The sequence below is a fragment of the Manduca sexta genome, chromosome 20 (genome assembly GCF_014839805.1).
Source record: "Manduca sexta isolate Smith_Timp_Sample1 chromosome 20, JHU_Msex_v1.0, whole genome shotgun sequence".
Classification (NCBI taxonomy): Eukaryota; Metazoa; Arthropoda; class Insecta; order Lepidoptera; family Sphingidae; genus Manduca; species Manduca sexta.
Window position 1 is genome coordinate 144,913 of NC_051134.1, and position 8,247 is coordinate 153,159.

Below are 8,247 nucleotides of genomic sequence, written 5' to 3' on the forward strand. Positions count from 1 at the left end.
AGCAAAAATCTATGGGGTAGTTTGCTGTGTTTGATGTAGTTTATTATTTTATATGTAACAGAAAATAATATGAAAAAGAAATTCTTTTGCGAAATCAACATCAAATTGGTTGAAAAATAAAGCTGTTATTCATATTTGAAATATTGTTGTGAGCAAAAGTGGGGGCGTGGAAGGATTATCGCGCTGTCTTTTTCTCACTCACGCAGCGTTATGGCCGATGGCACTGGGTGACGTCACATTGCACTATTAATGTAATTTGACAGCTTTCCTTTCCATCAAATTTCAAAGCTTTACAACTTATTTATTATTGCAAGGATTTTTAAAAATCTTATTCTGATAGATTTTCGATGAAATGTTTTTGATAAATGTATTTATAAAAAGTCGTCAACTACCCTATTGCTGGAATATGTCATTCTCATGCACAAGGATAACGTTAATGATTGTAAAAAAACTCGAATGCCACAGCCCAGAGGATTTCTCTGATAATATATTGCTCCCTAATGATAGAATTTGGTTTCAATTATTTTATAACGAGGTGTCGTCTGAAGTCTTGAGCATATTTTAATCATTTACGTAAGGTTTGTGGTTATTTAGATTAAGATATTTGTTACGTAAATATTATTATGACACAATAGCTGAATAACTTAATAGTTATGTTTAAAGTTGAATAAATGTTCAATTTCCTTCGTATAAAAGCGATAATTTTTGTAGAAGTTTTGGATAATAATTTTTTGTTTAAATTTGTTATGCGGCCCCGCTCGTCTTAAAGTTTTTTTCCTGGATATATATTTTCCCGAGATAAAAAATATACCAATAAGGAGTAATGTAGCTTTTAATTGGTGAAAATGTTTGAAAATTGGTTTAATAGTTCAGGAACTATTAAACGGTAATGTCAGGACATTACCACGTTCAAAAAACAAACTCTTCAACTTTATACATTAGCATAGATCGAGCCTATTGCAGCGACCGTCGATAAATGACATAACTCCTTTGTTATTTTATTATTGTTTCATATTCTGCCATTGTAAACTTTATGGTTAATAAATTTTAAAAAAATAAGAATAAGACAATATGAACTTGTGTTTTTCGATTATTTTGCGATGCCATTGCTTTATTTACCTCAACAGTGATAGATAATATTAGACCCATAAAAATTACCGTAAATTTTCATACTTTCACATTGACATTGGCAAAATCATCGTCTGCCAATGATAGAACTACAATCTAAAAATTGAATTGAACTGAATTGAGACTTTGATATAATGCATCTATAATTCTCTTTGCAATATTCTAAGTGCAATATATTGTCCACAGATTCCGAACATACTTCAGGACAGCGATCCTGTGCCGTTGGCGCGACGTTTGTTGGCGCAGGAAGAGACCGCTCCCGGAGTCGCCTCCCGACTGCGTGTCCCAATCCGGCAGTCGATCCCGATCAGGTTTTTACTCGTTAACGTAATTATTGAAGTGATCTTTGGTATTATAGCACTTCACGCAATCACTTTAGTATCATTTATATTTTAGCTGTAGGTGGTTTTTCATAGTTCTTTAGTTTCATAAACAAGGAGCTGATACAGTTTTTAGTACGATATGGGGATCGGTTATGAATAGATTAATTTTATTAGGTTAGGTTAGTTATACGATTTACTATATTTAAGACCTGCATTTTATTTAAGATTTATTTTAAATAAAATGCAGGTCTTAAATATAGTAAATCGTATAACACTACACAGAAGAAAATCGTGTAACTTTTAAAATCATTTTTTCTAATCATAAATAACATTAAAGAATTCTATTAATCTAACAAAGCGAATATTCTGATAAGTATGCCTACCAATTTTGCTTCCCAAATTCACACAATGCTTTATTTATTGGAAATCACTTAAAGTTTGAACAAAGCAAGTATACTATCAAACTCTTAATTCAAAAATAATAAAACATCACGCCTTTATTACTGAAGGATAAGGTAGAGCTGCAACCAGAAGACAAGCACAAAATCGTGACTCCGGGCATCAGCCCTTAGTAACAACTAAGGAGAAAAACCTAATATTACTCCACAAATAAATACATAAAAGAAATGTCGCGCAAATAAAAGACAATTAATTACGTTACTTACAATCTGACATAACGAATGTTAATGCGGTGCTAATGACACTTGAGCGAAGATTACACGAACTTAGTCTTACAAAAGTTTTAGTATAATTAATTTTATCTCGAACTCAGCGAAGTGAAAGTAATGTGGGAAGCAAATATAACTTTTTGTGTCATATCTTGATTTTATTTTACCTAATTACCGCTCACATATCCTCTATAGTAGGCTAAGAGTTCTAAAATTATAGAGAGGACATTGGAAAGATTGTTATACAAAAATGTTGTGTTAATTACTCAGTGTATTGTAAAATAGCAAAACATCATTGTAAAATAATTCATATTCTTTCAATATCGTGTTTTGTACCTATTGAATGCGCATTTTAGCATATTTTCTGGAAATATGTTATTTATCTGAGGACGCTATGACATCTTGTCACCCGGACATTTCAAATAAGACAACGACTTATTATCAATTGTTAATAACTTTTGGAGCAAGAATTTGGTCCTGATGTCCAGTCTATAACTAACTATACTGTTTAATATCTTTGTTAGTAGAGTATGTCCGCGGGCCGTTTCTAGAAAGTGGGACAAAAATATGAAGTATAGAGCCGATGTTATTTTATTCGCTATTTTTAATAGATGTGAGTTCTATTATGACTGTCTCGATGGCATAGTTGTATTACGGTACGACTACAGGGATGAGGTCTCGGGTTCGATCCCCGGGCAGTGATGTTAGATTTCTCTACTCAGTAGTCTGAGTCTGGAGTCTGGAATTTGTGACCGTGAAAGTGTGTGTATAAATTTTAATACTTTCGTAACCAAATGTAAAATTATAGTTTTGTATTGACTAATTAAATTTTATCGCGTTGTGATATTAAAAGCAATGTTTTTCAAAAACATGGACGTAATATCTATTATACTGAGAAGTTAGAGCAAAGTTAGAGATTTTCGTAAATATTGAAACCTGTCGAGATTTTGCACGTTCAGACATGTTCGGTATGGCAGAAGCCCATTAGCATGCGAACAATGGACCACATTTCCATAAAAATCAGCACTAGTCACGTATGGAAAAGAATGGATATCCACGCACGCTAGTCGATAATATTCATACTGTAGTACCGACAATAATTTTCATTTACAGAGCATAATATGTCAAATCAAATTTATTTATCAAATTTACCAGAAATACAATTTTCCTTATGAACTAAAACAAACAACTCTCAGGTACAACATACTAATAAAATTAAACTGAGACCATAGGACAAAAACTATACCTAGGTCCCTACACTAGGCACAGCATGTATCGTAGGCGTATATATATACCAAAAACAAGATATCGTATACGTAAAACTATAGGTCATTGTTATGATTAAAATAAATATTACCAAAATTATGAACAATAGTTCATATTCATCGTTTTACATAAAAAAAATACAGGGCCATTTTCACACTGCGTTACTAAATGAAACCACATACTTAACTACTTGGAAATAACAATTTACAATAAGTTACTTGTGCCGTAAATGTAAAATAAAAATGTGTAAGTTTCGAACAAAATAAAAAGTAATTTTAATTTTACGCGCCCTCATGCGCCACTATTACTACTCTAAGAGAATTCGTTGCAGCGGCAACATTTCAGTCAGAAGTAACGCGCACACGCCATATCCGCATTAAACTACAAAATGATCAAAAAAACCTTCGGGGATAAAATGCGTGATGTTGTGCGTGTGTGTGTATGATCAAAAAAACCAGAAAAAGTATTATAAAACCAGAATTTTTGGTGAAAATATTCGTTATTAATGGATGATTTTTGGCACAATGTCAGCAAAGGTGAAGACAAGTATGTTGTTTCATTTTTTAACGCAATGTCAAAATGACCCTGTACATTTTTAACCTACTCCGTTCTCTGTAAGTTACAAAAAACACACATATTTTGCCATTCACAACAACATCGCCTGAATGAGCCCTACATCCGCATGTTGTTGAACGGCTCAACGCTTATCTGTAACATTCACATTAATATAAGAAATAAGAAAAGTAAAACCATCCGATGCCTTCTTAGTCAGCATTGTTTCCTTATTGCAAGAGATTAATGATTGTCCTCGGGACAGTTTTCCTTATCGCTAAAGTTACAAAGGAAATTAGATCCATTTCGATAAAGTCTCTATATTACTAAAAGAATGTTAAAAAGATCATGAATGACACTTGAAATCTATCTAAATACCTTAATTTAATGGCTTTCTTATGTGTAATACGTTTGCAGAGAGACATTTTACGCTGTAGAAAATACATTATAAAGATAATTGCGGATTAAAGTCGAAAGATAGTCATAAAAACTAACATCAGAACTAAAGTAGAATAGTAATTTTAAGATTATAGTAGTACGGTTCGGTTTTGAATACAAACACTTGCCTAATATTTAAAGTCGTGTACAAACTTAAATATGAAATCCACAATATTATTCTGTGCAAAGCGATGACTTCTCAACTTTGCTTATACATAATTCTTCCGATTTTATGGCAAAGTCATGTATGCGGCAATTTTTCCTTATTCCCTTCTGCTAAAAATGTTATATGAAGTCACGTCTCTCGGAGTTTATTACTAATTTCCTTGGACCTTTTTGTAACCTTTCTTTGTAAGGTACATAATATATAATGTTAAGAAATACAAAGAGATGTAATAGAGATAAATATCAATGGGATTTTTTCTGATTTATTTTCAATATACTTACACTAATTGTCTAATAAAAAGTATTCATTACTTTCATTCCTTTTCTTTCAATTTAACACCTAATAGAAACACTAACACGGAATTGAATCATTCTAGAAATAATTGGGTCCAACCCTAAACATTGACATAACAACTATTAAATTAACGAAGAACTTGAACAAATCTCAGAATAAACCGCTATGGAACAGATAAATAAAAGCAAACACATAATCCTTGATTTAAGCTACGGTTATTTAGATTCCGCATTTATTCTAGCAAGAAAGTAATACAATATAACTCTATTGTAGTACATTAAACACACATTTATCAAAAAGAATTCACACACGATTGTGTTTGAAAATCGTAAATGCAGTTTAACCATGAATTATTTAAACTCCATTCGAAATTCTATATTTGAACATTTTTATCATAATTAATTCATATTAAATAATAAATTAAGGATAAAAGAAAGAAACATAAAAAGTAAATGTCCAGTAATAATTATGATCATGATGATATATATCAAAATCATTTAAATAGTCACTATTAAAATAATCCCCTTGAAGTATACGTCTCTACAGGTATCGAGGAACTCAGAGATTCAAGAGGAAATGCAGCGGGCGAATGGCCGCGCTCGTTGTATCGGACTCACACCGACCACCAGTTGCTGAGACCGCCTTCGCTTGCTAGCTGCCCTAAGTGCCCGCACAGGACCTACTACGATGGTGAGTAGTTCTTTTGAGTATTAGTTACTGGTGTTTACTGGTGGTAGGTCTATGTGAGAGTGCTCCTGGGTAGGTACCACCGTAATGTCTATTTCCGCCGCCGAGCAGCAGTGTGTAGTCAATGTTGTGTTCAGGTTTGAAGAACATTTTAGCCAGTATAGCTATTGGATATCATAAGACTTACTTAACATCTCATGTCTCAGGATGGCGAGCGCAGTGGAATACCAAACAATACTTCGTAATTCAAGGTGTTGGATGGTGTTTCTACTGTTTATGGTCGGTCGTATCACATACCATCACACGAATGGCAAGCTCATCCAATCATTCAAAGCAATAAAAAAAAAAGTTATTTTTTTTTTATATACTAGCAAGGCAAATGACCCCTCAGCCCCTGATAGTAAATGTGTGTTTGGGGTTCACATGAAGCTTCGATTGACGAGGGATGATTACCCTTCGTCAGTCGACACAATTTGCGGGCTTGTTTGAAACAGGATATACACAGGCTCATTAAACCCACAGAATAGTTGAATGCTTTCCCTGAATAGCGGCTCGAAATATACGCGTAATAGTATTATGAAGGGTTTCCCACGATTTTCAACAACTACGAGTCGTATCTATTTTTGTTGCCATGTTAAGATACAATCAGTCCTACTTATAAAAATTAGCAAAGCTATGCTTAGTTAAAATACAAATTTGCTCGATCAGCTGTAAGTCAAAACCCGCCATCTTGCCTCTTAATTAGGTTCAAACTAGGAACCGGTGATGTTTTAGACATGTATTTAAGCAATTCTTAACCACCTTTTAACGCTAAAACAAGTTTATAAGCAAGACTGAATATGATGTGTTTTCTTAGGCCGAACTTATTATAGAAACAAATGCAAATATATAGAAACAAGTATGTTTTGTAAGTAGTACACAACAATTATTCTTTTTCTCTTTAATAATTCTCTCTTTTTTGTTTCAGCCTACATACATGGACGTAAAGTGTAAATATGTATAACGTTTTGGCCTAATATGGAGTGTGAACTAATATATTAATATTTTACGATAACGAACTGATGAGTATATTAGTATGTAAGATAAATAAATATGTGTGTTCCAGTGTTAGTATTATACTCAGAATATAGATGGTAATTTCTAATAAATTATGTAAGTAACTAATTAATATCTTCTTGTTTTATATATTATTAGGTACTAGCAAATACGAACAAAACATGTAATTCAGTCAATAATCTAAGTAGTTATTCGCTCCTTTATTCTCAAATTATTTTTCATAAAATAACTATGTGGACAACTACGAATGTCTGCAATATTTAGGCATGCCCTAAAGATATACTTGAGGGACGTCGCAGTTATCATGTTCAAAAGGGTTATAAGAGAAGTCACGCATTATGTAATTAACTCTAGACCTGCCAAAAAGATTGATTGTAGAAGCACCTTTGTCAATTCAAATAGAAATGCGTTATATCTTTTTTTATTCCAATTATTTATGTTTGTGGTTTTTAATCACTATTTATAACAACACTTACATAATATATAGTGTCCCATAAGTGAATTTCTTAATAGAACTGTTTTATAGAAGTTCTAGAGGTGTTCCTTTATTTATGTTTTAACTTCAATGTTTTTAGGCGTAAATATTAGAAAAATATATCATTTTCTTTCTACATATTCCGAATAGTTACTAAAAAGCGAGTAATATTATGTTTTTATTAACAAAGGACGAAGTCATTTATTATAAGATTTTATCAAAACAATGTTCCGATGTAATATTGAATATAAAATGAAAGATTTATTTTATGAGATAAAAAATCTTGAACGTTTTATTATCTCAAGTGCCCCAATATTTTCTTTTCTTCACATTTGATGAGGCTAATGTGTGCTTACACTACATTAAATGCTTTATCAATTTTTGCAAATCCATTTTTCGAATCCTAAGAATTTTATCTTGTTTTAATATCTCTCGAATGTTCAATATAAATCAGTGTTATTCAGAAATGAAGCAAGATTTTTATTATCAGACCTTTCTTTGATTAACTTGAATTCGGGACGGGCCAACCAAGATAGCAACAACAAATTACTTTTTCACCGAAACTTATACCGAGCTTTAGCTTTTGAAATATTTGGTTTATTTCGTATATGTGGGGACGTTCCTACAATAAACTGGATATTAAATCCATTTGATAATAAAAATTGACCCATAACAGTTAGTGCTATTGGCTTTTACTGTTTCGCGAGGGACCATTTATCTTTATTTGGTTGTATATAATAACTTTTTGTTTGGCAAAGTTTTGTTACTAATGTAAAGAATATTATATCAGTGCACTGGGAATTTAGTTGAAAGAGCTTTAACATCTCATGTCTCTACAGTGGGATATTTTAAGTGTTTCTAAATTCTGTGTAGGTTTGACGTTGATTTCCAGATGTCAAATATTGTCAGATGAAAAATATGGAATGTGGAAGGAAATATTTATTTTATGCTAGGGATGTTGCGGATTTTCGCATCCGCATCCATATTAATCAAAGTGGATTTTGCGGATGCGGATTTCGGTATTGCGTATCGCAGATTTGCTTGCTTGCTTGCTTGCTTGACATTGCTTGAATAAAACTTTATTCAGTTACCTAATACAGTCGCTTTTTGCGTAAACACTCCTCCAATCTGAACTGCATATTAGCAGATTGGTTACAGATGCAAGATATAGGAATACAATGATTACTTTTGCGT

At 32.3% G+C, this 8,247-nt stretch overlaps 1 long non-coding RNA gene across 1 annotated transcript; it reads left to right on the forward strand.

Annotated features, from left to right (window-relative positions):
- The first annotated feature begins 1,247 nt into the window (after positions 1-1,247).
- Positions 1,248-7,926, forward strand: LOC119189910. Its single transcript, XR_005112669.1, has 3 exons — positions 1,248-1,439; positions 5,367-5,525; positions 6,490-7,926. It is a non-coding gene; the product is annotated as an uncharacterized LOC119189910 (long non-coding RNA).
- The last annotated feature ends 321 nt before the right edge of the window (positions 7,927-8,247 follow it).